The 26,960-nt window shown below is 41.6% G+C and overlaps 1 protein-coding gene across 1 annotated transcript in view; it reads right to left on the reverse strand.

The window, feature by feature from the left end:
- PAX9 (paired box 9) overlaps positions 1-18,429 on the reverse strand; it is an 89,902-nt gene extending 71,473 nt beyond the window's left edge. The window contains exon 1 of the mRNA XM_056545802.1: positions 18,379-18,429. The gene's annotated coding sequence lies outside the window, so the exon portion shown is untranslated. The remainder of the gene's footprint in view (positions 1-18,378) is intronic.
- Between the last annotated feature and the right edge of the window lie 8,531 nt (positions 18,430-26,960).

Here is a 26,960-nt window from a genome sequence, read left to right on the forward strand (position 1 = left end):
AGCTGTTGCCAGAATTGTCTGGCAGTGGCCTATTCCTCTTGAACATTCAGAACATGCAGGGTGGGTGGATTGCAAATTTGCTGAGGCTTTTACGCCAGTTTTTTTTTTTTGGTACATTTTGATTTATTATTTATGGCTTTCACTTTTTAGACATATTTATCAAGGATTCGCACCACTTTATTACGACTTTTCAGCACACGTCATTTTTAGTTTTTGGAGAAACCAGAAGCCAAATTGTAAACAATGCGGCTTGAAGAATGGACTTTGGTTTCTGGTGTCACAATAAAGGTGGAAGTGTTCTGACCCTCATTAAAGGGGTACTCCGGTAGTAGAAAACTTTTTTTTTTTTTAAATCAACTGGTGCCAGAAAGTTAAACAGATGTGTAAATTACAAAGAGTCTCGGCTGACATCACGAGCACAGTGCTCTGTACTGACATCTCTGTCCATTTTAGGAACATAGCATATGTTTGCTATGGGGATTTTCTCCTACTCTGGACAGTTCTTAAAATGGACAGAGATGTCAGCAGAGATGTGCTCGTGATTCAGCTCTGTGTTCCAAAAAGAAAAGAATTTCCTCTGTAGTATTAAGCAGCTAATAAGTACTGGAAGGATTAAGATTTTTTTAATAGAAGTAATTTACAAATCTGTTTAACTTTCTGGCACCAGTTGATTTAAAAATAAATAAATAAAAAGTTTTCCACCGGAGTACCCCTTTAAGACTCCTTGCTGAAATCCATGTTTTGTGTGTGCCTTATCTGTTTTTTTTGTACCTTTTCTAAGTGGAATGGAAGTACAATATATCTGATGAAGAGGTCAGACCTGAAAATGCGTTGTGTTATACTTTGGTAATAAAACAAAAAAAATAAAAAAATAGAAAAAATAGAAAAAAACAACAACTCAAAATCTGAATATCAAAATACTGTTATAAATACTTCACAAGGAATTAAAAAAAGGATTTTTTTATACTTTTTTCCCAAAAAAAAATGGGACTGAGCTGCAATAAGAACCACAACCTAACAGCAAGAGAGATTTAAAAAAAATTAAAAACAAATGATAAAAACAAACATTTTTCTCTAATCCCAAACAATCATTTTTGGAGTAGTCTTTCTCTCTAATTTAATAGATATTGTATGACTGCTCTCTCTCTCTGATCCCCCTACATACATATGAATGTGCACATGTCCTAAATGAAGGAGTGGGGTGGATGGGTTGGATTTAAGGTCAATGTTACACAGCCAGATCCCCCTCCCCCGCCTGACTTGAGTGCCCGTCTCCCATTGCTTGTTTATTGAGCCTATTACATGGCTCAGGATTGGACAAGCAGGGCTGGATTGATGATTTTTCAGCATCAAAAACGTGATCAGCGGATGAACGACCATTTGTTAGTTATTTGGCTCATCGGTGGATCTATTATACAGGCTGATTATCATGATATTCAACCAATAATTGCCCCATTTAGCCACCACCAGACTCCTCTGGGAATATCTAATCTCCTGAAGAACAAAGGAATCAAACAATTGATATCCAACCTACCCTACCCTTCTCTCTCACCGACATCATCTGTCATTGAAGAGTTGGGAGCCCCCCCGTACACATTAGATAGTTGGCCTGTCCCAGCTAAATCAGCAGGCTCCAACTTTTTCTTTTTATCTCATTTGTATTGGGCCTTAAAATTCTTTATTAGATAAGATAATCATGAAGTATTTCACTACCCAATCCCTCAGTGTTTATCTGTGGTGGATTTAAACCGCTACTGTTAAATTTCCCTGCAGCGCCTCTTCAGGAAAAATGAAGCACTGCAGAATTATAACAATTACACAATTGTTATATGCTAGATGCTGGGTCCTCCAGGTGCTTTTTGTAGCTGCTCTATACTCTAATGGAAGTGGATCCTTTATTAACTCAAAACTCCCTGCTGTGTTTTTTCCTACCCATTGAAGTCAATGGATAGCAAAATACGCAGCTGATTTTGCTACCTATTGACTTAAATGGGTAGGAAAATGCGCAGCAGCAAAATATGGAGCATGTGGCCCTACCCTTATAGTGTATTTGCTGACTGGTTTCCTAATCCAGACAACTCCATTTATCAACATGGCTGCTATACCATTTTACAACGCACGTAAGATAGGTTTTTATCAAAGTAAAGGGGGAGATTTATCAAAACCCGTCCAGAGGAAAAGTTTCTGAGTTGCCCATAGCAACCAATCAGATCGCTTCTTTCATTTTTGAAAAGGCCTGTGACACATGAAAGTAGTTGTGATTGGTTGCTATGGGCAACTCAGCAACTTTTCCACTGGACAGGTTTTGATAAATCTCCCCTGTAGTTTTTTTGGAATATTTTAGGATAACGTTCATGTCGAAACATTTTATAGTCTGGGAAATAATACTCCGTCTGAGTGTATTACGGCCTGATGTGCGGTTTGCTGACTATTTAAAGAGAGCCTGAGATATATCAACAGCTTGTCATCGGCTATCATATCAGAGAGGGAGTCTCCAAAATAGATTTGTCATAACTTGTAACGTGTGCTAGCGGGAGCCATCATCCGGCTCCCCTTTGTTCGAGAAATCAGACACTTCTTGACTTCTAGAAGATGCTTGGTTTTGCCTCAAGATGAAAAGAACGCTGTTTGCTCCTTTATGAGCTGTTGACGGTCTTTGGTCACCGTTAATCCAGTAAGCAGTCATGTAGCATTCGCCTGCCTTACATTTGATGTGTCCCGGAGAAATAAGCCGTAATTATATATATATAGGTATAAAAAAAAAGTATAAACTATACGCAGCACCAATACGACTACCGCAGCTGAAACAGATCTGTGCACACTGCAGGAATAAACTAAAACCACATGTACTTCTAGTTCTGCGCTGGCAAATGATGCCATGCAAATGCTACAAGATATGCAAAGCCGCGACATGGACTTTTGTGGCCAATGTCAACTTGAACCGGTTGTTCGCTCAGGTAGTATTATCGGCATGGGATTTGTCTAAATAAATCTCTGAAATACGGTATGTCATTTGTTGTAAATGTATAAATTATATCTGTCAAAATCTCTATTGTCTGTCTCAATATGTCTCTTTCTTTATATGTGTGTAGAGCAGTGTTTCCCATCCAGGGTGCTGTGGAAACACTGATGTAGGGGCATTTCAATGAGCGCAATGGGTGAACGAAAGAAAAAGTCACTGGAAATGACGCTGCTTGTATGTACAGCATATACCCTCAGGCCTTATATATTGTTAGGGAATTAAGTTTACTGACACATAAAATACTAAAGAGTTACCTACAGTGGGCAATGACGGGTTTTGGGAGGTCAAGCTCCCTTCCTCAGGTTGAAAATGGATGTGTGTTTTAAATACATAAAACGGTGCAAAATTTGAACCATTTGCACCGTTTTATGTATTTAAAACACACATACATTTGCAACCCGAGGAAGGGAGCTTGATCTCACAAAGCGCGTAATTTCCCACTGTATGTAACTTTTCATTATTTTACGTGTCAGTAAACTTAAAGGGGTATTCCAGGCAAAAACTTTTTTTTTATATATCAACTGGCTCCGGAAAGTTAAACAGATTTTTAAATTACTTCTATTAAAAAATCTTAGTCCTTCCAATAATTATTAGCTTCTGAAGTTTTCTGTCTAACTGCTCAATGATGATGTCACGTTCCGGGAGCTGTGCATGATGGGAAAATATCCCCATAGTAGATGCACAGCTCCCGGGACGTGAGTCATCAGAAAGCAGTTAGACAGAAAACAGCAACTCAACTTCAGAAGCTAATAACTATTGGAAAGATTAAGATTTTTTAATAGAAGTAATTTACAAATCTGTTTAACTTTTCGGAGCCAGTTGATATATAAAAAAAAGTTTTGGCCTGGAATACCCCTTTAATACTCAAACAATGTGGGTAAGGTTACAAAAACACATAGATGGTAAGAACAGTTAACTAATCTTAAAACTGTACAGAAAATATCTATGGTTCCCATAGGCCCCTCCACTACCTAAAAAGACACCAGAACAGCACATACATGTAGATTATGCACTAAGTTACGGGAGTTTCAGGTTACATGTCTGTATTTATAAATTGATTTATCACAAATAAATAGACAAAAGGCAATTTACATTAAAGCGTACCTGTCATATCACAGATTAAAAAAATGCTTATATATTTTACTCACTAGGTTATGCATATTTTTAAGATTTTTTTTGTGTGTTTGGCTGCTCTATTTGGCTCATCCCTCTGTTCTGCTGCTCACTCATTCTGACATCCACTGCTCAGAAAGGGGCAATCCTGAGGCAAGCACTGACCCGACCTCACTCACCATACATTTACCTCCTCCTTGAGTCTGCTGTGCTGTGTCTCTTCATCTTATCACTACAGGCTGCTCTGTTACCCCCTCCTCTCTGTTTTTAGACAGGAGTCTGATGGGACAGAAGTGAGCAGAGAGGAGTGCTAGTCCTGCCCTCACTTCCTGCACTTTTTCCAAGCCTGTGCTTCATCCTCAAAGACAGGATTATCTTATGGTTGTTGGGACCCCTGGTGGTCTTTTTCTATTAGCCATTATTTATATAAAAAGGAGATATAGTTTCTTATGAAGAATATTAGAAAGGTTAAAGTTTTTTTTATATATCAACTGGCTCCAGAAAGTTAAACAGATTTGTAAATTACTTCTATTAAAAAATCTTAATCCTTTCAGTACTTATGAGCTTCGGAAGTTAAGGTTGTTCTTTTCTGTCTAAGTGCTCTCTGATGACACCTGTCTCGGGAAACGCCCAGTTTAGAAGAGGTTTGCTATGGGAATTTTCTTCTAAACTGGGCGGTTCCCGAGACACGTGTCATCAGAGAGCACTTAGACAGAAAAGAACAACCTTAACTTCAGAAGCTCATAAGTACTGAAAGGATTAAGATTTTTTAATAGAAGTAATTTACAAATCTGTTTAACTTTCTGGAGCCAGTTGATATATAAAAAAAGTTTTTTTTTCCTGGATATTAAAGAATAGATGAATACAGATATAGATTGTGCCATTCATTTGATTATAAACTCACATAAGAGATTATGGAATATTATACAAACACCACATGCCATGAGCTTAAGAAAATTGGATTTTATGGGCTCTTCCCAGATTGGAAAACATAGGAATCCATGATCGGCGTACGATGTCCATAAATTGGTAGCTGTCCTAATCCTAAGCAATAAAGTAATATAGTCTGACAAGTCTTTTCTTTTATTACTACATCTGGAAACATTTATGACTGCTATCTCCAGCCTGCAATGGCTCTGCCAACTACTGAACATGGCACTTACTCCATAATAATACGGACTGTTGTCTTTGGGAGTCAGAAGTTTTAACCGTTACTTTTCCGTGGCTATAGAGAAGCCAATAAACACACAGAACACTTTTTTTTAGTACATATTATGGCACAAATACCATTTTCCTTGAGGTCTATGAATTTTAAGCTGATGATCATCCTATACACACTTTGGGTACGTTCACATGTGCGCATGTTGCTGCAGATTTTCCAGTAGAGTTGCCACCTGGCCAAAATTTTGGCCACCCTGACGGTATTTTTATATAAAAAATACCGGCTATGCAATGGCCAGTAATTATTCAATGAATCCTCCAACTCCCGGAATGTTGCACCATATACTATACCAGTGTTTCCCAACCAGAACGCCTCCAGCTGTTGCTGTGATAGGTCACTCCGAGCGCACTGGTGTGTTTACATAGGCCAGCTGTTACATTGTAGCGAATGGGACGCTACTATGGTTTGTTTACCTAGCCTCACTCTGGACTTCATTCATCCAGAGGTTGCCGCCGTGGGCAATGAACAGGGGGCAGCTGCGCTGTACAGTGTCTTTTATATCCCTCATTTTAATATCTGCTTTGTAAATACAATCCAGGTTAACCCTTTGTTCATATATACATTGACATTTGTTGATTTTAATATGTTTTATAGCACATTATATTTTATTGTAATGACCTTCTGACCCAGAAGATGTTCCCTCCACGGGCTTTTATACCACTTGTTTTTGATATTGTGTATCATATGCCTGACGAAGAGCTCAGTACGAGCTCGAAACTTGAAGTTGCATAATAAAGATTCCACTTTTTCATCACATGGACTGCGGCCGGCATCTGTCCTAGGAGGAGAAGCGCCGTTTGGTAATGCCTGTTTTCTTGGATTGTATCCATTACTCTCTTTGAAAAATGTATGGGGGAGATTTATCAAAACCTGGGCAGAGGGAAAGTGGAGCAGTTTCCCATAGCAACCAATCAGATCGCTTCTTTAATTTTTAAAAATGCCTCTAAAAGGGAAAGAAGTGATCTGATTGGTTGCCATGGAGAACTGCACCACTCTTCCTCTACACATGGTTTGATAAATCTCCCCCTTTTTGTTTAGGGAGCCTGGTCTTGGGTCTGCTTATTTATATGTTCTGGTCTGGGTTTCTCTATACTTAAAGGGATACTCCGGCGCTAAGACATCTTATCTCCTATCCAAAGTATAGGGGATAAGATGCCTGATCGCGGGAGTCCCACCACTGGGGCCCCCCGTGATCTTCCACGCCGCACCCTAGTTAGAATCAGTCCCCGGAGCGTGTTCGCTCCGGGTCTGATTACTGGCGATCACGGGGACGGAGCAAAGTGACGTCACGGCTCCGCCCCGTGTGACATCACGCTCTGCCCCCTCAATGCAAGCCTATGGGAGGGGGCGTGACAGCTGTCATGCCCCTTCAATAGACTTACATTGAGGGGGCGGAGCATGATGTCACATGGGGGCGGAGCCGTGATCTCACTATGCTCCGTCCTCGTGGTCGAGATAGACTCAGCCTGAGGACCTCCAGCGGTTCCGGTATCCTTTGGATAGAGGATAAGATGTCTAGGGGCCGAGTACCCCTATAAAGGGGTCTGTATTTATTTTGGGGTGTTATGTCAGGGTCATATGACCAATATATGATTCAAATGCTGTTAATTAGGGGATTTGCCTTTAAAAATAGGTGGCACAAAGCAGGTTTCTTTATACATCTGCCCATTTTATTTTCACCAATGCTGGCAAATCTGTTTTTGTCTCTTTTAAGGTGTGGACGACTCTAAGACAACAGTTTTACTACACAGCATCTAAACATGGCTGCCATTTGTATTGAACTCAACTGTAGAAAGAAAACTGGGCAGAGGTTCATCAGACTGATATAGGAAGGTTCTTCCATATTTCATATGACTTCTGGGAGGGGAAATATATACAATAAGAGGGCCACACAGCCCCTTTAAATGCTTGCACACTGCTCTGTAGAAACCATTAGTAGTCCGCTTGCGAAACATAAAGGCTTAATAGGAAAAAAATGGAAAGGCATCTTGAAAATCCCATTATTTCTTAGTAAATTGAAATGGCAGTGTATTACCATAAGCTACAAGGCGAGTTAATGAACCCTTTTTTCTTTCAGGGGTCACACAACTTAGCATATAGCATTATGGGTTAATGGCAACAACAATGGTGAATGTCTGGAAGCAGAACAGAAATCTTGGCAACCTTATCTCTGTTTTAATGCTTGTACCGTGTAGCTTATTTATACCAGAAGGTTTTCTTTCCGTACTGTCCAAGCAATTGTTCTGCATTTCATTAGAGGAAGAAAGTCATTTTCCCTTATGCCAGGTACAACTCAAACAGAAAGTGGAGCCATAATATCTATTATATGTATAGGAAGAGCATTGACAATATGTCAGGACAGATTATACCTAATCCTAATAATAGCAATAATACAATTGTGATCAAACCGGTCAGAACCCCCTTCATGCATAAAGAGAAATGAGAACCGTAGTACAAAAAACAATACATAGACAAAACTACTGTATGTGTCATTTATTTTTTCATTTTGCCCCCCCCCCCCTCCCATATTTATAGCTATATTAACCATAACTTTTTATTTATTTATAGCTCCAAGGCTAGATATGATATAAGAATATGTTATACTTTCCAACACTCTTAAAATATTTAGGACCCTACTGGAAGAAGGGGAGATCCCCTGGAAAAGCTCATGAAGGCTTCGCTCCACTGCTGGAGAGCAGAACATTGTTTGCAGTGGGGCCAAGAAGTGGAGGGAAGTACTGTAAAGGAACAGGAACAGGTGAAGCTGAACATCTGGTTTAAGGTGTGTGAAAGGATAGTTTAGGGTCTGGTCTGGGGTGTATAAACAGGAAGGGGTATGTTTTTTTTTTTTTTAATGGGGTTTGGTCTAATCTGGGTTCTGGTCTGAAGTCTAAGCAGGAGGGGGCTGGTCTTTGTCTCTTCTGTATCCAGTAGAAGTTGGGAATTTGTATCCAGCGAGTCTTATCTGGTGTCTGTAATACGGGAAGGTCTGGTCTGTCAAGGATGTCTTGTCTGGGGTCTTCTGCCTGTAAGCAGAGGGATTTGACTAGGGTTCATATACACAGGGGTCTGGCCTTGGGCCTGTAAATGTGGATGTCTGGGGTCTGGATATAGGATGTTTAGTTTAGTATTTGTATGCATAGTTGGCTTTAGTCTGGGGTCTGTATAAAGAGGGGGGGAGGGGGTCTGATCTCAGATCTGTACACAGGGAATCTGGAGTCTGTAAACAGGGTGTCTTGTCTAGGGTTTGTAAAAAGGGTGAGTTTGGTCTGAGGTCTGTATACAAGGGTTCTAATCTGGGATCTGTACTTGTGTGGGGTCTGTATTGTCCCCAGTGTCTGCAGCTTATTTAATGGGGAATTTTGTCTTGGTGTCTAGTAGTTTATAGGGCCTGTAAAAATCTGTATTTATTGATGGGTCTGTATTTGTTTAGGAAATTTGATCTCTATTCTGTATTTTTATGGAGTTTTGTCTGTGGTCTGTAATCCGGAGGTTTGTTGCCTGTTTTTTTTAGGAGAATCTTTATTTTTAGGGGGTCTGGTCTGGGGTCTGTATTTGGTCTGTATTCAAATGTCATTGGTTATGGGTAAGCCCTTTATAAATGGGGCAGAATGAAAACATGTTACACTAAATGACCACAGCTACAAAAGGAGTTACCACTGAAAGCCTGGCATATGTAGCTTCTGATCACCACAGATCTTAAATGCATAATGCTTTTGTTTTTAGAAATTGTATAACATTGTGTAACAAACCATGAGTGTGGACCCCCTGTGTCTTTGGGCCACACCCAAAATTAGAGACTAAGAACCCTCAAGATTTTCTCCCTGCATCCCACTCAAGGATGGGGAAGCTGGACATTTGCCGCTAGAGAATACTAGGTCGCTTCACAATCATGGTCGTAGCAGCTGGCCCAGTCAACCAGGAGGTACTGTTGGGTGGCACCACTGGCTCGAGTAGAGAGGCAGATACATAGTAAGATACAGGCAGATTGTTGGGGGCAGGTGGCATAAGTTCAGGTATCCAGGTTGACAACAGGAGAATCAGTATGGTACAGGAATGGTCAGGTAGAATCAGAAACCGGGAAAAAAAGCATAGGTCAGGATACATGGAATAACAGGATCAGAGTAGCACACATTCACTTGAAACACTAAAACCCAACAATGCTCAGACACAGGATGTTGGGTGAAGCAAGCCTGAATATATAGTACTACAAAGTATGCAGGTGGGTAGGGGACAAATTAAGAATATATGTGCAGGCCCTTTAAGCATAGACAAAATCATGTGCACACCCCCTATAGGCATTACATAGATTCCAGGAGAGATCGGGACATGGGTGTGGTGGTATTATTTTAATAATTTATGTGTAGGGCTGTTATTTGGTAACTCTATGTTAGTATTATTTGATCACTGTGATAGTGTTTATTTTGTGTTATTTTGGCAGAGTACGGTGGTAGAGCTCTGTATAGCATTGTTATTTAGGCACAACTACGAAAGTGCTATTTGGATTCCCTACTGTGGGATACCGATAAGTAGACACTTTATGGTAGTGGAACAACCTGAAGCAATCACTGGCGAGACATTATTTATGAGTGTCATTGAGGGCCTCTGGTTTCCATACATTTCAATGCAACACAAACACTTTTTATGTGCACAAATTTCAATCCACAAGGACCGTAAAAGGTGGATTGAGATATTTTCATATTTCTGTTAATCTTATTTCCCCCTAAACATTAAGCGCCTGTCCTGTGGAAATGCTTTATAGTTTCAGATACCACCCCTGAGCTACCCGCCTATGGGAAGAATATGCCAGTGCTGTCCCCATAGTATTCAGGAAAGATGCGCCATAAATACCTCTATAGGGAATACTGCTTGAGGATGGACTTTCCCTCAAAATGCATCTTCAGAACAAAAAACGTTCAAGAACTATGTGGTGGCCCAGTACGGGATGGTGTTTCCCCGTACCCTTCTCCTGCCCTGTCAGGCAGAGTCCCTTTATGTCCCCAGCGCCCCCTGCAGTGTTATCCCCTATGTACATATATGTTAAAAGTGTAATGTTTCTTTAATTACTGTGACCATGTGCTTGTTACCCAGGAGGCGCTAGTGATCAGGTGACCATTCAAGTGACCTATGGGCTCTTTTCTAGACACACCTATAAAACCAGGGGTGGAGCTACAATCTCTCTTTTCCAGCATTCTTGCTCCTGCTGAGGTCCGGTGCAGTCGTCTCAGTGTGCATCCACTGCACTGGAGCATTGGAGGCCTCAAGCCTAAAGTCTACAGCCACAAAGTCAGCTCAAAGTCATCTTCATGTCAATTGTCAAGTCAGTCAAGTCAAGTCTTCTATATAGTCACCGTGGCCTGCAGTAAAGTGTCTCTACATACTGCAAGTCCCAGCAAGCCTGCAAGGTCCCCCTGTGTCACTGGTCACCTCTTTGGGATTCTGGATGTACTGCATAGACCAGTGGTCTTCAACCTGCGGACCTCCAGATGTTTCAAAACTACAACTCCCAGCATGCCCGGACAGCCGATGGCTGTCCGGACATGCTGGGAGTTGTAGTTTTGCAACACCTGGAGGTCCGCAGGTTGAAGACCACTGGCATAGACCATCTCTTGTCTAAAGCTACCGTTGTCCGTAACATGGAAAATGATCACAAAAACGTAACAAATGTCAGTTGCATCACATCTTTCTTGGTTTCGTATGCCACTTTAAACTCCTTCCCATACAGTGCAGTGTATAGGCGGCAATTTTACACACATGTATGTAGTCTATATGTTACTATCAGTGCGCACAAAAAGCATTGAGTTACAACGCTCCAAAGGAAAACAAAGACATCTTAATTTGAGCATCATGTGTTCCTATTTAACCTCCCCACATCACGTAGATGTCTGTCTTTGAGGTGTGTAATTCCCCTTTACCCTTCACATATCATAAGTAAAGCCATAAAATACTGTTTTGCAAGAAAAGCTTAAATTGAAATGGGGTTTAGGGATCTAATGACCGGGCTCGGTTTTATGGAAGGTTTTTACAACTGCAGAGCAGCTATTCCGCTCTTGGAGCCATCAGAGGGGTTTTACAGTGTTCAGTTCAGATGGAGCATTGATGACTTTCTTTACTGACTAGGTCGGCGTTTCCCAACCAGTATGCCTGCAGCTGTTGCAAAACTACAATTCCCATCATGCTCGGAGTTGTAGTTTTGCAACAGCTGGAGGCACCCTGGTTGGGAAACACTGCACTAGGTAGAAGACTCCTACTAACCCAACTGAATAAAACTCTAATGATGCCACCCGTACAGCCCAGTTATGAAAATTATTTTAATGACCATAATTTTTATTATTTATGTATTTATATATATTTATATTTTTTCTTTAGTTATTATATATATATATATATTTTTTTTCTTTAGTTATTTTATTTATTGATATATAACTATTGATATATATTTTATTTATTGATATATATATATATATTTATATTTATATATATCTCTATATATATAATTTATATTTCTTTTTTCTTTCTTTCTTTATTTATATATTTTTAATTGATAGGGATTTGGGAAGTTTTTAAACTTCCTTTTTTCCTAAGTAAACAGAAAAAAACTAAAATAAAACTAAGACAGGGTTTACACCTAATAACCTGTAAAGTCTCATACCCACGATCATTTATTACATATTTTATTTTTAATTTTTTTTCAATAAATTTATTTCTTTTAATTTATATATTTTTAATTTATAGGAAAAAAAAAAAAAGAAAGTCAAACTTCCCAAATCCCTATATAAACAGAAAAAAACTAAAATAAATCTAAGAAAGGGTTTACACCTAATAACTTGTAAAGTCTCATACCCACGATCATTTATTATATATTTTATTTTTAATTTTTTTTTCAAAAAATTAATTTCTTTTCATTTAGATATTTTTAATTTATAGGAAAAAAAAAAAAGAAAGTCAAACTTCCCAAATCCCTAAATAAACAGAAAATAAACTAAAATAAATCTAAGGAAGGGTTTACACCTAATAACTTGTAAAGTCTCATAGCCACGATCATTTATTATATATTTTATTTAAAAAAAAAATTTCAATAAATTAATTTCTTTTAATTTATATATTTTTAATTTATAGGAAAAAAAAAAAAAGAGAAAGTCAAACTTCCCAAATTCCTAAATAAACAGAAAATAAACTAAAATAAATCTAAGGGTTTACACCTAATAACTTGTGAAGTCTCACACCCACAATCGTCTTCGCTTTCATTTGCCGCGATTGGAGCAATCTTTCAATTAGTATAAATATTTACAGTCTAACAAAATAAATAGCTGGGATTTGCTGCAGTGCGTTTCTCCCTTCAGATCCCTGTTTTCACGCAGCAATAAAACATGAATATTGAACAACAAAGCTTGAAACCTACATTGTAATTTTCATGTATCATTTTCTTCCTTCTTCCTCCCTTTTCTTTCCTTCCCTTTTTATGTAGCCGAGGATGGAGAAAAAGAAAGTTGAATTCATAGTGGGAAATATTTTTATTCCTTTAGGGTCTATTCCCACATACGGTTTCCTGTATATTTTTGACGTGCAGGATTTGAAGCTGCAGATTTGATGCTGTGTTCAATCATTTGGTTTACATTGAACGCTGCAGCATAAAATATGCAGCTTCAAATCCTGAGCATTAAATATGCGCACATTACTGTACATATGAATACATTTTTAGGGTAGGGTCACACGTGCCGTATTTTGTTTCTTCGCATTTTCCTACACCTTAAAGTCAATGGGTAGCAAAATCGGCTGCAGAAAATATGCAGCTAAATACAGCATGTGTGATCCTAACCTTAAGGGTAGGGTCACACGTGTCGTAGTTTTCTGCATACGATTTGCTACCCATTAACTACGGGATTGTCAGGGGGAAACAAAGCCAGATCACCAAATGTATGTGAAGGGAGCCTTACTCCTAAGAAGAAAATAGAATTAAAAAGTGCTTGTGATAAGGCTGTAAATTAATTTTTAGGCTCAATTATTAAAAGTTAATGTGTACCTGTCACTAAAACTTTTGACTTGACATAGAGACACGTCTAAAATTTTGATCTATAGGAACCGAGTGTCCTAATTATTGCTGGAACGAGCTGGGAAAGAAGCATGTGACTGAATGCTTCTCTCCCAGCTCTCCGTACCATCGACCAAGACAATCCCATTACATATTAAGTTTGTCTCGGTCTTGTGGAAAAGCAGAGACAAAAAGATAAGAGAGAACGTGCTTAGCGCACTCTTCTGCTGGTACTTGCAATTACCGTATTTTTCGCCGTATAAGACGCACTTTTTCTTCCCCAAAACTGGGGGGGGGAAAGTCGGTGCGTCTTATACGGCGAATACACCCCTATCGCGGCGGTCCCTGCGGCCATCAACGGCCGGGACCCGCGGTTAATACAGGACATCACCGATCGCGGTGATGCCCTGTATTAACCCTTCAGACGCGGCGATCAAAGCTGACCGCCGTGTCTGAAGGGAAAGTGACACTAACCCGGCTGTTCAGTCGTGATTTCACCGCGGCGGTCCCGAACAGCCCGACTGAATAGCCGGGTTAGTGCTTACAGGACACCGGGAGGGACCTTACCTGCCTCCTCGGTGTCTTCTCCGTTCAGGGATCCCCTTTATGGCCGGCGCTCTCCTTCCTCGTCATCACGTTGTCGCGTACGTGCGTCGGCGTGCGTAACGACGTGATGGCGGCGATGGAGAGCGAGAATACCCGGCTGGCAGCAGAGACTTTCCGGAGCGACGGGGACACGGCGACAGCGATGGAGCGACATCCAGGGCAGCGGTGACGGGTCCGGAGCGGCGGGCACACGTGAGTATTACCTCCTATGCAGCGGTCTTCAATCTGCGGACCTCCAGATGTTGCAAAACTACAACTCCCAGCATGCCCGGACAGCCAACGGCTGTCCGGGCATGCTGGGAGTTGTAGTTTTGCAACATCTGGAGGTCCGCAGGTAGAAGACCACTATTGGGTTCAAAATCTTTATTTTTTTAGATTTTGCACCTATAAATTGGATGCGTCTTATACGCCGGTGCGTCCTATAGGACGAAAAATACGGTAGCTGGGGTCTGAACACTGTTCAAACCCCAAACGATCAAATCTTTTGACATGTGTCTACAACAGTAGTTTTCTTTGTGGGGATTTTTTTTCTCTGACAGGTATTTTTTCATGGTATTTATTAATTTCCCTACATTTTGCACTTTTCCCTACATTTTGCTATTTTTTTTTTCTACTATTGCTATGAGCTGTCAGGTTTTCCAGAGCTCAAATCCTCTACATTTTATGACAAAACATTAGTAAATGTGTTGGGATTTTTAAAAACTGTCGAGGACATGCCCCTTTAAAGTGGTGAATTAGTAGGGTTTTAAAAAAAAAATAATAATAATTTGTCGGAAATTCTGACACACGACACTTGCGGCCCAAAAAACCCTACAACCCTACTCGAAAAATCCTAAGCAAATGAGACGCATTGTGTCAGTGAGTACGACAGTGCCCAGAGTATGACAGTGCCAGGAGTATGACAGTGCCCAGAGTATGACAGTGCCCAGAGTATGACAGTGCCCAGAGTATGACAGTGCCCAGAGTATGACAGTGCCCATTTCAGTTAAAAAAAAAAAAAAGGTGCTAATGATTGTACAAAGAATTCAACCAAACATTTGAATAAATTAGAATACCACAAAGAGTAAATGTGGGCGGGAGTGTATCCTTCCTTTAGTCAAGGCACACTTGACACATGGCACATATGGTCTCCCTCCTCTCCTTTCTTGATACTTTTCTCCATATTTCTTTCTTCCTTATTTTCTACTTTCTCTCCTTTGTGGAGCCAAGTTTGATGCTCAAACCTCAGAAGTGAGTCTACACTGGAGATTAAAATTAGAGAACAACACACAATTTCCTAAATGTCAAGGTCATAGTGTAGTCCGATGTGAATATATCCTAACATGAGTAAAATAGTAGTATTTTAAGCTTATTTCATAAATTGTACTTATTCTAAAGCACAGAATAAAAATGTAAATGAGATCATTGAAAAAGTACAATGATCAAAATTAGAGAACACTTTCCGATCCCTGCTAGTTATTGGTGTTAATCTGGCAACTGGTGCTAATTTCCTTAAATGGGCACTGTCGTGAACTTTTTTAATTTTTTGTATGTTGTAGTACATCAGTATTGTAATATACTTTATTTTTTTTGTAATTAAAACACTTTATTTTGATTTTGAAATCTGGCCACTAGGGGTCTCCCTTCTCGTGGCCGGCTGCAGCCTGCTGTGATGTCACGGATGAATTCGGACCGATCCTGGCCAGGCATCAGTCTGAATTCAGTCAGGCTGCGCTTGCTCCCTGCCTGTCAATCAGACAGGCGGGAGCGAGCACTTTGAACAAAGAGGATGCGCTAAGGCTCCCTGGCCTCGCACGCTGGCCTCGGTGTGAGGTAGAATCCCAGGCACTGCTGCTGCTAAGCAGTGCTGCGCTAGGGCTGCCCTACACTTTAGTCTTTTTCGGGCGGGCAGAGGGGGGGGGGGAGCGGGTTGCGCGGCAGGGTTCGGGGGAGTGGGATGTGCCGCAGCTGCGGCCATCACAATAACACAGATGCTGTTTTCACCCAGTGTGCCTCCTGTTGTGTACCCACTACACTACAACTCCCAGCATGCCCTGACAGCCAATAGATGTCAGGGCAAGCGGGGAGTTGTTGTGGTGAAACAGCTGGAGGTACACTGTATAGGTGAACTAAGGGTGGAAGTCATCCCCCTGCAGGAATAAGTGATGTCGCGCCTGCTGGGATAGTCTGCCTGGTAAGTGAGCACACTACCAGGCAGACAAAAAAAAGGCATTTTTAATATAGTAAAAAAAAAAATTCAAGGCAGTGAGGGGGTTAGGGATAGATGGGCAATAGGCAGGGACACAAACAAGGATGGTGGGAGCTACTCTTTAATGATCTGACAAATCCTATTTAACTTGCAGCCTAAATTTCCAGTTTTCATTGACATTGTGAAAATGGTGTGCTGCTCCAAAGTGACTGAAACCCTCCGGCAGCAGGTTGTCCAGATGAAGGCCAAAATGGGTGACCCTATCAGCCATAGCAAGAGAAGTTGGTCATTCCAAGTCTGTGATTTCTAGAATGTTGCATCTTTACAACATCACAAACTTATTCAAGTCCCCCAAGAAGGATGGCCGCCCTCAAAAGACAAATGGAGGAGAGGACAGGATAATGCGGAGAATCTCCAGGGGTAATCATTTCAACACTGCAGCTGGAATTACTCCACAGTTCAGCAATGAAAGAAAGAATCAAAAAACTAGACTCACATTTACTGAGGAGCATGGTGTGTGGACAGAGAAGTGGTCCAGAGTTCATTTAGTGAGGAACGCAAGTCTAATTTATTTGGGTCTGGTGGGAAACATTATGTTCCAAACTGTGGAAAAGACTGAACCTAAAGTGTGTAAAGAAGTCAGTGACTTGTGGAGGAGGAAGTGTCATGGTTTGGGGAATGTTTTCTGCAGCCGGAGTTGGACCTCTCATACACCAGGGCCGGCCTTTGGTGTTCAGGCGCCATGTGCGAGCTAACCTTGTGGTGCCCCCCCCCCTATAACCCCATAAACATACACAAAGAGGAAAAAAATCTTTGTAACAAATATTAATTTCCATCACCAAAACCCTTGGCCACCCGTTCAAAAAAACACTTGCCTCCCCTTCACCAGTCCCCTGCCCCCCTTCACCAGTCCCCTGTCCCCCTTAATCAGTCCCCTGTCCCCCTTCACCAGTCCCCTGCCCCCCTTCACCAGTCCCCTGTCCCCCTTAATCAGTCCCCTGTCCCCCTTCACCAGTCCCCTGTCCCCCTTAATCAGTCCCTTGTCCCCCTTAATCAGTCCCCTGCCCCCCTTAATCAGATGCAGACCCCCTAAATCAGGCCCTCCCCCTTTACCAGTCCACCTTAAGCAGACTCAGACCCCCCCTCTTCACCAGCCCCATGTTTTTATTATTCAGTCCCCTGTCACTCATAATCAGACCATCTCCCCCCTTCACCCCTTAATCAGACCCTCCCCCTTCGCCAGTCCCCCTTAATCAGACTCAAACAAAAGAAGAACACCCTACCCGTGGCTGCAGCAGGACTGGGCTCCGTGATGCTCACTGCCGACAGCTCCCTGAGTTTAGCCCGTGATGTGAGGAGCGCTTGGTGATCCGCAGGACTGCTGTGTAATTTTGTGGTGCTCTACTTCCTCACCCCACAGCCGGGGTTCATTCCACCAGCTCCATGTAACTTGCTGTGATCGCTTCTCCCTTACATTTTCCCCGTCATCCACGCACCTGCACCTATCCCCATGTGCACTGGCGGTCAGCAAGTATGAAACCATTTTAGCTCCTGGAACACTTACTGTTAGTAATCATTAGGAACCCAGCTATAGATGAGAAGCATATAAGGGAGTGGAAGCAATGTGGTAGTGCCTCATGTTATAAATTGGACTTATAGAAGAAAAATACAGAAGCCAGCGCTCACCATTCAGGGGTCACTTTTATTCATAGGATACGGTGCATCAGTGGTGCGCTGAAGTTAGGCATTCACTCCAGGTGAAGTGCGGCTTCATTACTAGTGGTGGAAGTGCCGGTGTCCTATTTCTCCTTATTTACTTTCATAAATTGGGACTCACATGGACCCTTTATACAGGACATCTACTTTACTGCAGCAGCATCAGATTAAGGCAGTTTTCCCCAACAGTGTGCCTCCAGCTGTTGCAAAACTAAAACTCCCAGCATGCCCAGACAGCTTTTGGCTGTTTAGACATGCTGGGAGTTGCAGTTTTGCAACAGCTGGAGGCACCATGGTTGGGGAACACTGGATGAGGAATCTTTCCAGCAGGCATTTTGCATTTAGTGCCTCATGTCTACAAGGCACAGGACACTAGCTTTTAAATGCCTGTAGGAAAGCATCCATGGTCCGATGCTGCTAGAGTCTGTTGTGTAGTTAGATTTATGGCACCATTATCATTAGATTTTAGAGCTTCCTACCAGTGGTCAGCGGCAGCTCTGACAGGAGCACACAGCAGGAGAGGTGCAGGCTGTTCCTAATCCTCCCCTTGGTCTGCATATACAGAAGCTTCGGTCAGTGCACAGAGTGACAGTGGGAGGGGCCTCCGGACCATGTGACTGCACTGCCCCCACCGTCCTGCTCCTCTCCTCTTCACAGCTAGACTGCGGGCTGCCTGTAGTGCTGCATTGATGGGTCTATGTAACCCATTATTACAGATAAAGGCAGCAATATATAGTGCAGTGGCGGGGGTCCTGCGAGCTGTGTCGGCCGCCCGGCACCCCTGTTACTATGGCGCCCTGTGCGGCCGCACAGCTCGCACACCCCAAAGGCCGGCCCTGCAGACAGCTACATGGCAGAGTGAATGCAAGCGTGTATCAGAACCTTCTTCAACAACACATGGGGGAGAATTATCAACAACTGCCCAGAGGAAATGTTGTTGAGTTTTCCAGACCAACCAATCAGATCGCTTCTTTCACTATTGAAAAGGCCTCTGAAAAATAAAAGAAGCGATCTGATTGGTTGCTATGGGCCACTCAGCACCATTTCCTCTGGGCAGGTTTTGATAAATCTCCCCCATGGTTCCTTTCTTGCGTTCATCACTCAATCAGCAGCAATTCTCATGCAGGACAATGCCCCCGGTCACACAGCAAAACAGGTAAAACAGTTCCTTGAAACTGAAAACATTGAAACAATGAAATGGCCGCCCAGAGTCCTGATCTAAACCCAATAGAAAACCTCTGGAAAATCCTTGGTGACAAAGTTATGGCCAAGAAACTCACAACAGTCACAGAACTGTGGGAGAGACGGGAAGAAGAGTGGATCGAAATCCCACCAGAACAGTGTGAGAGACTAGTGATGTCCTGTGGGGGGCGCAGATGTGCTGAAGTCATTCAAAGCAAAGGCCTGTACACTTCCTACTGATTGATGACTTTTGGAACCTTCAGAAAATTGTCTCTGTGCTACAGTCATTGCTGTTCTCAAATTATCATCATCACATTTTTTTGAAAAATAAAGGTTTTATGTTGATAAACTTTGGTTATTTTATAAAACACTGTTCTAATGGCATGGTGTACCCCTTACAAAAAATCCTTCAAATAATGATCAATGTAGATTACATTATTTCTGAAAAAAATCAAGTGTTCATAATTTGTTCTCCTTTTTTGCATTCCTTCGTTGCTTCCTTCGTTCTTCCCTTTCCTCCTCTGTGTAGCCAAGGACAATGCACACGTTTCAATACAGAATTCGGAATTCTTTCTTCCTTCTTCACTTTGTTTATTTTCCATCATTCATTTCTTTTTAACAAAACTTATATTTTTCTTATATTTCAGTTGAGGTTTGAAATCTTCTGACTGTAACATAAACTACATTTAAAGGAAGTAAGAGAGAAATTCTAGGAAATGACATTCTCTTTCCACGTTCTCTTCCTTTCCATCTTTCTTTCCTCTGTCTCTCTCTTCTTTGTATAACACATTTCCCGATGTAGAATGTCTAGTTTGAGTTAAATTCTTTTTTCTCTTACTTCTCTTCCTCCATCTTTCTTCCATTTCTGTCTCTCTTATTTGTGTAGTAAAGGTGAATGAACAGAAATCCAATATGTACCGAGTGTCTCATTGATAAACAATCCTCTCATTGCTCTTCTGTTATGTCTGTCACTTTCCTTCATTGTTCTTTCATTTTGTTTCATTCTTTGTTTCTTTTCTTTCTCTTTTTGTTCTAACATTTGTTTTCTTTTTCCTGGTTTCCTTTTTTCCCCTCTTTATTCTATACTATGTTACTTTATATTTATATATCTTTTACTCTCTGCTTTGCTTGCTTCCTTTTCATTCTCCTCTTCTGTTCTCTCCTTTCTTCTGTTAAAGGGGTACTCCGGTGAAAACCTTTTTTCTTTTAAATCAACTGGTGGCAGAAAGTTAAACATATTTGTCAATTACTTCTATAAAAAAAATCTTCATCCTTCCTGTACTTATTAGCTGCTGAATACTACAGAGGAAATTCTTTTCTTTTTGGAATGCTCTCTGATGACATCACGAGCACAGTTCTCTCTGCTGACGTTATTATAATAATAATAACGCTTTATTTATTGTTGTCCTTAGTGGGATTTGAACCCAGGGCCCCAATACTGCAAGTCAGCAGTGCTAACCACTGAGCCACCATGCTGCCCTTTGCTGACATCTCTGTCCATTTTAGCAACCATGCATAGTAGATGTATGCTGAGAGCACTGTGCTCGTGATGTCATCAGTGTTCCAAAAAGAAAGGAATTCCTCTGTAGCATTCAGCAGTTAATAAGTACTGGAAGGATTAAGATTTTTGAATAGAAGTAATTTACAAATATGTTTAACTTTCTGCCACCAGTTGATTTAAAAGAAAAAAGGTTTTCCCCGGAATACCCCTTTAAATTCTTTTCTCTTTTGCTGTGTTTTCCACTTCCGTCTGCTGCTTGTTTTATTTTCTCTTTTTCTTACTCTCCTTTATTTCCTTCACTCTCTTTTTGGATCTCCTTCCTTGCTAATGTCCTCTTTTTCCTTTTGTCTTTTGCACTCTCCTCTTTTTCCTTCTCTTCTTCATTTTTTATTTCCTTTACTTCTTTTTCTGTTCTTTTTTCAGTATTTCTTTTTTTTAGTTCCGCATTAAGCTTTTTCAATTTCTTTCTTTATAAAAATCCTTTTTTTTTATTCTCTTTCTTTTTTGACTCTCTTATTCATCTAGCCAAGGTAAAACTATAGTATGTAGTGTGTGTGGATACAATCTTCTGATTGTAACATAAGCTATATACATGGAAGGAAATGGGGGGAAAGAGTTTGCATAATCTAATAACAATCATCTCAATGCCTATCTCTCACATGGGGCTGAAAACATTTAGACTAAACTTTGTTTAACCTTGTAAAGGGCTTCCTGATGTTATCTTAAGACATAGGTGTCCCTTTACTGGCTGTGTACCACCCTGCAGTTGCCTGATAGCGCACTATCAAGAGGAAGAAAAAAAGGCCACACAAATGTCTCAGATGCAAAGATCTCTAGTTACAGAGCAACATATACCAAGATATAAGGGACCTTCAGCCTCTGCAGCTAGAGAAACACCAATACAGAGCAATGTATAATGGAGCAGCCAATGTACACAAGACACAGGAAGGTGAAATACGAAATCCTATAACCAGAAAATTAAAGGTATTTGCAAGCCCAGAATATATGTACCCAGGCAATGTCTTATTGATACAAGTACTCGAGACGCTCCACATTAACCCCTCTTCTGCCGGACAGCTTCCGCTGCCATAATAAAAGGGTTAATTATATTAACTACTGATGCTATGAATGAAGCTTTTGTCTTCAATGTGTTTGTGTGATGTGTGTATTTTAATAGCTAGCAGCCTATTAGTTACGCTCAATCCAGGGCAGCTGCTCACTTGCATTAGTCTGCAGGGGAAGCCACTGCTTGCAAGATAGCGATTTACTTTAGGCTATGTCCCCACGCGGTTTTTTCAGCATTTTTTTTTTCAGACAAAACAAAATGCTAAAAATAGACGGAAAAAAAAAAAAAAGCCATTTGGTCAAATTTTTTTTGTTATTTTTGCTTATGGTCTGTTTTCATGTTTTTTTTTTTTTTTACAGCAATACAATTGCTGTTTTGCAGCTCAAACATTGCTCAAAATACTGTGTGTGAACATAGCCTCAGATAAATTGATGTTTTTACGCTACAGGTTCTAAATTATTGTCCTGGAAACAAAGTAAAATAGGGTAAAGATTTACTGAACAGTGGTTTTTAAGAGAATTTCCTAAATAGCATCATTTTGTTCTAAGCCATGTTTTGTTTCTTAACTCCTTAAGGACTCAGCCCATTTTGGCCTTAAGGACTTTTTACATTTTTGTTTTTTCCTCCTCGCCTTCAAAAAATCATAACTCTTTCTTATTTTTATCCAAAGACTAGTTTGAGGGCTTGTTTTTTGCGCAACCAGTTATCCGTTGTAATGCCATCACTCAGTTTACCATAAAATGTATAGCGCAACCCAAAAAATACTATTTGTGTGGGGAAATTAAAAAGAAAACCGCAATTTTGCTAATTTTGGAAGGTTTTGTTTTCACGCCGTACAATTTACGGTAAAAATGACATGTGTTCTTTATTCTTTGGGTCAATACAATTAAAATTATACCCATGATTACATACTTTTCTATTACTGTTGCGCAAAAAAAAAAAAGAAAAAACAATTTTTTAAACCAAATTAGTACGTTTAAAATCCCTCTATTTTGAAGACCTATAACTTTTTATTATTTCTCTGTATAAGTGGCGGTATGAGGGCTAATTTTTTGCGCCGTGATCTGTACTTTTTTATTGATACCTTATTTGCATATATAAAACTTTTAATGCATTTTTTATGTTCACGCCGTTCACCGTACGATATCATTAACATTATATTTTAATAGTTTGGATATTTATGCACACGGCGATACCAAATATGTTTATAGAATTATTTTTTTTTACACTTTTTGGGGGTAAAATGGGTAAAATGGGACAATTTACATTTTTATTGGGGGAGGGGATTTTTCTAATTTTTTTTTACTTTTTTTTATTTAACTTTTTTACTTTTATTTTTACACTTTAATAGTCCCCATAGGGGAATATTTATAGCAATCATTTGATTGCTAATACTTTTCAGTGCTATGCATAGGGCATGGCACTGATCAGTGTTATCGGTCATCTTCTGCTCTGGTCTGCTCGATCTCAGATCAGAGCAGAAGACCCATGGAAGGCAGCGGAAGCAGGAGAGGGGACCTCCGTCTGCCGTTCTGGATGATCGGATCGCTGCGGCATCTGTGGGTCTGTATTGATCACAGCATCTGAGGGGTTAATGGCGGACATACACGCGATTGCGGATCTCAGCAGTCGGGACCTGCTGCGCATGACCTGAGTATAGGACATAAATGTACGTCCTGGTGCGTTAAGTAGCACCTTACCAGGACGTATATTTACTTACTGCGTCATTAAGGGGTTAAACTGTATAACATTTTGTACAGACAAATAATCTAAGTACCGTATTTATCGGCGTATAACACGCACTTTTTAGGCTAAAATTTTTAGCCTAAAGTCTGTGTGCGTGTTATACGCCGATACACCCCCCGGAAAGGCAGGGGGAGAGAGGCCGTCGCTGCCCGCTTCTCTCCCCCTGCCTTTCCTGGGGTCTAGAGCGCTGCTGTCGGCCCTTCTCACCCCCTGGCTATCGGCGCCGCTGCCCGTTCTGTCCCCCTGACTATCGGTGACGATAGCCAGGGGGAGAGAAGCGGCGCCGACAGCCAGGGGGAGAGAAGGGGCAGCGGCACCCATTGCCGGCGCCGCTGCCCCGTTGCCGCCCCCCATCCCCGGTGGCATAATTACCTGAGTCGGGTCCGCGCTGCTGCAGGCCTCCGGCGTGCGTCCCCGGCGTCGTTGCTATGCGCTGAACGGCGCGGCGCATGACGTCAGTGCGCCGCGCCTTGCATAGCAACGACGCAGGGGACGCACGCCGGAGGCCTGCAGCAGCGCGGACCCGACTCAGGTAATTATGCCACCGGGGATGGGGGGAGGCAACGGGGCAGCGCCGCCGGCAATGGGTGCCGCTGCCCCTTCTCTCCCCCTGGCTGTCGGCGCCGCTTCTCTCCCCCTGGCTATCGGCGCCGGCACCGATAGTCAGGGGGACAGAACGGGCAGCGGCGCCGATAGCCAGGGGGTGAGAAGGGCCAAAGCAGCGCTCTAGATCCCAGGAAAGGCAGGGGGAGAGAAGCGGGCAGCGACGGCCTCTCTCCCCCTGACTTTCCTGGGGGTATATCGGGGTATACACGCGCACACACGCACCCTCATTTTACCATGGATATTTGGGTAAAAAACTTTTTTTACCCAAATATCCTTGGTAAAATGAGGGTGCGTGTTATAGGCCGGTGCGTGGTATACCCCGATAAATACGGTATGTAAAATACTGCTTGAAAGCTTTTGGTCACATCATTTGATAAATATTTTGTTTCTTGTGTATAATACATTTCTATCTCATGTCCATAGACCAAAAAAAAAAAAAATAAAAAAAATTGTAATATATATATATATATATATATATATATATATATATGATATATCTCATAAGTACTTGACAACATGCAAAGGTTTCATTGAGAGTTAGAGAAATTGCTGGATTGCAGTGACTGCCCCAAAAGGTGGTGCAACAAAATATTATGTCCAGGGACTATCATTTCTGTCCAGGACAGTTTAATTATTTTGCTATATAAAATGATTCAGTTGAACCTCAATTCAGAAGCAATGTCTGAAATTATTTGTTAATTTTGACTACATTTTTATTCATTATTTTTAAACGTTTGTAAGTTTCATGTTATTTCAGAAAACATTGTGGGGTTTTTAACAGAAGGGTACCAACAGTTTTTTTTTCAGATCTGTGTGTATGTGTGTGTATAAATATATATATATATATATATATATATATATATATATATATATATATATATATAATATGTCATTTTGTTTCGTTTGTTTGTTTTAGGTCTATTTTATTAACTTGTGCTTTAAACCTTCTTATAAAAACTATCGAACCAGAAACTTTTGCAATTGTCAAGTATCTTGGCCCACTCCTCATAAGATCCTGCTCCAGCTGTCTCAGGTGTGAAGGTGTCTTCTCCAGACTGCAGGTATCTTGGCCCACTCCTCATAAGATCCTGCTCCAGCTGTCTAAGGTGTGAAGGTGTCTTATACAGACTTCAGGTATCTTGTCCCACTCCTCATAAGATCCTGCTCCAGCTGTCTCAGGTGTAAAGGTGTCTTCTCCAGACTGCAGGTATCTTGGCCCACTCCTCATAAGATCCTGCTCCAGCTGTCTCAGGTGTGAAGGTGTCTTCTCCAGACTGCAGGTATCTTTGTCCACTCCTCATAAGATCCTGCTCCAGCTGTCTAAGGTGTGAAGGTGTCTTATACAGACTTCAGGTATCTTGGCCCACTCCTCATAAGATACTGCTCCAGCTGTCTCAGGTATAAAGGTGTCTTCTCCAGACTGCAGGTATCTTGGCCCACTCCTCATAAGATCCTGCTCCAGCTGTCTCAGGTATAAAGGTGTCTTCTCCAGACTGCAGGTATCTTGGCCCATTCCTCATAAGATCCTGCTCCAGCTGTCTAAGGTGTGAAGGTGTCTTATACAGACTTCAGGTATCTTGGCCCACTCCTCAAGATACTGCTCCAGTTGTCTCAGGTATAAAGGTGTCTTCTCCAGACTGCAGGTATCTTGGCCCACTCCTCATAAGATCCTGCTCCAGCTGTCTCAGGTATGAAGGTGTCTTCTCCAGACTGCAGGTATCTTTGTCCACTCCTCATAAGATCCTGCTCCAGCTTTCTTAGGTGTGAAGGTGTCTTCTCCAGACTGCAGGTATCTTGGCCCACTCTTCATAAGATCCTGCTCCAGCAGTCTCAGGTGTGAAGGTGTCTTCTCCAGACTGCAGGTATCTTGGCCCACTCCTCATGAGATACTGCTACAGCAGTCTCAGGTGTGAAGGTGTCTTCTCTAGACTACCAGTATCTTGGTCCACTCCTCATGAGATACTGCTCCAGCTGTCTCAGGTGTGAAGGTGTCTTCTCCAGACTGCAGGTATCTTGGCCCACTCCTCATAAGATCCTGCTCCAGCAGTCTCAGGTGTGAAGGTGTCTTCTCTAGACTACCAGTATCTTGGTCCACTCCTCATGAGATTCTGCTCCAGCTGTCTCAGGTGTGAAGGTGTCTTCTCCAGACTGCAGGTATCTTGGCCCACTCCACATAAGATTCTGCTCCAGCTGTCTCAGGTGTGAAGGTGTCCTCTCCAGACTGCATGTTTCAGCTCCTTCCACAGACATAAAAAATTGACATTTTTATTTTTCATTCTGTTTTGCCCACTTATATTTTTATTATGGTTATACACTTTTACACATTTAGCAGTCCTATTTATATTCCCACACACATTAATAAATTTTTTTCACAATTTTTTCACTCTCACTTTGGTTGTGGTTTGCACTTTCTTTTTGCACTATACACACCTTGGTTTATTGCTTTGCCACTTTTTTCGCTGGGTGTTCTATGTTTCATGTATTTCTGGCCTTTGTCCATGTCTTTAGGTCGCTCTTGGTAACCCCTGGGTGGCCTTTGTACAATATGGTTCAGGCCCATATAGGTGCACCTTTCACCCGCTTCATTTTCCCATCATGGGTTAATTTCTGATTGGATATAGAGATGAACGAAGTTACAGTGATTCGATTCGTCACAAACTTCTCGGCTCGGCAGTTGCTGACTTTAGCCTGCATAAATTAGTTCAGCTTTCAGGTGCTCCAGTGGGCTGGAAAAGGTGACCGCTCCGGGCATTCCCCACCCCTCTCCGCCCATCCTGGGCTCTGACTCAGGAACTAACGTTCCACGTATGTCCGGATACCACAGAAGCATTCATGACACGTCACAAGCCGTTCAGGTGGTGTGGACAGCAGAGACTATCAGGTATGATGTGGACCAGGGGACGTTTATGGGCAGTGACTTGTATCTGCATTTGGATGTATTGGACAAGTTGGCTGTCAAT

This window comes from Hyla sarda, chromosome 11 (assembly GCF_029499605.1).
Source record: "Hyla sarda isolate aHylSar1 chromosome 11, aHylSar1.hap1, whole genome shotgun sequence".
Classification (NCBI taxonomy): domain Eukaryota; kingdom Metazoa; phylum Chordata; class Amphibia; order Anura; family Hylidae; genus Hyla; species Hyla sarda.